Genomic DNA, 3,331 nt, shown 5'->3' with positions numbered 1-3,331 from the left:
AATTTGAAAGGTAATTTAATATTTTCATGTGATGATAAGTTGAGTTGAAGTAGAAAACGATAAAAGCTATTATTATGGTCGGGGAGCAGGACAGAAATCCTATCTCTAGTCATATATTCATCTATATCTCTAATCACTTTTTAAGCTTGACATATTCACATATTGCTATTTATATTATAATCACCAGCACACGATGTAATAATTTATACTACTTCTTATGCTTTAGGTACTGCCCCCTCTCTCTCCTCTCCTCCTTCCTCAACCTTTCCTTTCTCCCCCTTTGTTTTTCTATTCGCTCTAGGGTTTGAAACTGTTTATGGTTTAATTTTGTTTATTTAATTGAGTTTCATTTTAATACTGATTAATTCCCTCGGATCGAAATAATAATTTTTTTTCAGGCTTTTCTTGTGTGCTATATCAATTATCAACATGGCTGGTTTGGACTTCGCCCCTCATCTCAACCTCCCCGAATCCGAAGACAATGAATCCAACCCCAACCAATTCTCCGGCGACAACAACTCCTCCGGCGACATGGCGGGGCGGCGCCCCCGGGGCCGGCCCCCGGGGTCGAAGAACAAGCCGAAGCCGCCGGTGATCATCACCCGCGAGAGCGCCAACACGCTCCGGGCCCACATCTTCAAGGTCGCGAGCGGCTGCGACATCTTCGACGCCGTCGCCACCTACGCGCGGCGGCGCCAGCGCGGCGTCTGCATCCTCAGCTGCACCGGCACCGTCACCAACGTCAGCCTCCGCCAGGCCGGCGGCGGCGGCGTCGTCACGCTCCACGGCCGCTTCGAGATCCTGTCCCTCTCCGGCTCCTTCCTCCCGCCGCCGGCGCCGCCGGGGGCCACCAGCCTGAGCGTCTACCTCGCCGGCGTGCAGGGCCAGGTGGTTGGTGGGAATGTCGTTGGAGCGTTGATTGCTGCCGGCCCGGTCACAATCATCGCCTCCTCCTTCACCAACGTCGCGTATGAGCGGCTGCCGTTGGAGGAGGAGGACGGGATCCAGATGCAGCCTCTGCCTCCGCCTCAGCAGCTTAACATCGGGGGCGGAGTTGGAGGTCAGTTTCCGGATCCGGGTCCGGGGCAGCCATTCTTGAATTTGCCGCTGAATATGGTCAACGGTCAACTCCCAATGGACGGAGGTGGAGGCGGTGCATGGGCCGGAAACGTTGCCGGGGGAGGCCGGCAGCAGTTCTAGTGGTCATAAAAAATTAAGGTCAGAATATATCACCATTTTCAAAATTAGAACAATTTTATCATTTTCATCAGCATAAAACTTCAATTATCTTGTAAATTTAGGTCACAATTATTGGTTTTTTTGTGGTGTTTCTTGCCAATGTACCTATTGATTTGCGAGTGATTCGAAGGGAAAAAACATTTGTTTGGAAATATTTTTGAGGTTTGGGACTTTTGTGCTTGAGTGTTTGTTTATTGCAACTTGTGCACATAAAAATTGTTTCTTCACAGAATCTTATGCTAATTCAATTGATTCTTAATTATATGAGGATAAGATGTTCATAAATAATCCTGCACAAAAGTGTGTGCTTGCAATTGATAATTTAGTGAGATAAATTATGTTAATTAATCGAGTGATGTCTTGAAAAAAAGTTTATTAAATTGGAAAATTAAATCCAATGAATATATGCATATAAATTAGTATATGCTCGTGGCCAGCGCTAACGACAACTTGCTTGTTAATTATAATAGGCTTTGAGCGACTTATATATAATAACCAAATAGATTCCTTTCTCTAACTCCAGTTCTGGTATTCATCTATGTGTTAGTTTATTAGAATGAGTTGTCTTAAGTAGTCTACTTTATATTTTAATTTCAAGAGGAAGGAACTTTCTAGAAAATACAAAATTAACATGAACATTTCTCCCAAAGCTATAAAATTAGTTAAGGAAAGAAATCTAAGAAAAATCCGAGTCCTGATTGTTCAGAAAATGCAACTTTCATCATGATAGTTTTTTCATATTCTTGCCATTTCCATCCAATCATTTCTAATTTAATTTATGGTGAGTAACTGAGTATGTCTGATTTTGTACAAACTTAATGTTCGCAGTTTATACAGACTTTGGGTCGCGTTAATCTATGGGCCGTTGAATCACTTAAAATTAATCTATGGTCGCGTTAAGCTATGTAAAAGTAGTAGAATTTTTTATTTTGCTAATTTTGTAGTAGCATTTTAATATTCTGGTTTCGAGATGTTATGTAATTTAGTTTTCATTAAATCATTTCCATAACATTTAATAAAACGTTTTACATATTGTTTTCGATTTACTTATTTGGATTAATTTTGGACTAATCCAGCAAGCACATCTGCACGTCTTCGATTTATTTGTTACGTGTATTTTCTTATTTTGATTTCATCCATTCAAAAAATCGTATGTTTGAATGTATATATGTATAGATCGGGCAATGCATACCCCTAATTGTATAAAAATTTAATTTGATAGATGACTTGTAAAATAGGTTGCGGATATAAATTATAGTATTAAGACAATAACTACGATTTTGAATCATAAATCTCATAGTCATACCATGAGACGTATATACTAATTCCAATAAGAAGGGTTACTGAGAGTATGAACGTAAAATAGAGGAGACGTTAAGTATCTATAAAACTCTGTATTAAGGAACAAAGAAAGGAAGAAGTGAGCGGTATTTCTAGGGAGAGATATAGTCTTTGTTTATTTATTTTGATTTATACAGTATGTCATAATGATAGAGTTCCACATACATAAAAAGAGATGCACTCACGTTCGCACAACATTTATTTGGTAGATGATTTGTAATATAGGGATACTGAGAGCACGTAAAAGCGTGCTACGTACAAAACATACGAACGTAAAATAGAGGAGACGTCAAGTGTCTATAAGCTACTATATATATATATTAAGGAACGGAGAAGGGAAGGTGTCGGGAGCCACATTTCTAAGGAGACATCCGACTCCACCATCAACCCATAAGTAACGTCGAGAAACGTCATTATCATTTATTGATATTCAACTCCACCGCAACTTTGCCTCCGCCCTAACCCTTCTTTTTCTGTCTTGTGATTTCCAGTGCCTCGTCATGGTGTATGATCAGAGCATATCTAAGGAAACTGCAATTTCATAATGCAAATATCTACTGAATTATTTTCCGTAAAAACTCACACAACCTTTTGTAATCACCACACTTTTATTCTTCCTCTCCATCTTGAGTAGAGAGGTCTTGCATGAGACATAGACATTGATGGAAGAGAGACAACTGCGAAATGAAAAAACGAGTTCTATTTACTGAATCCGTCTTTGCTAGTTCATCCCATGCTTTCACCCAAATAA

The 3,331-nt window shown here is 39.9% G+C and overlaps 1 pseudogene across 1 annotated transcript; it reads left to right on the top strand.

Annotated features, from left to right (window-relative positions):
• The first annotated feature begins 248 nt into the window (after positions 1 to 248).
• On the top strand, positions 249 to 3,331 carry LOC125215533 (AT-hook motif nuclear-localized protein 23 pseudogene; annotated as a pseudogene). Its single transcript, XR_016135161.1, has 2 exons — positions 249 to 1,218; positions 3,072 to 3,331. The product of XR_016135161.1 is annotated as an AT-hook motif nuclear-localized protein 23 pseudogene (transcript).

Source organism: Salvia hispanica, chromosome 2, assembly GCF_029641045.1.
Source record: "Salvia hispanica isolate PSC_SH4W2 chromosome 2, Shi_PSC_v1, whole genome shotgun sequence".
Taxonomy (NCBI): Eukaryota; Viridiplantae; Streptophyta; class Magnoliopsida; order Lamiales; family Lamiaceae; genus Salvia; species Salvia hispanica.
This window is presented reverse-complemented; position numbering and strand designations above follow the sequence as displayed.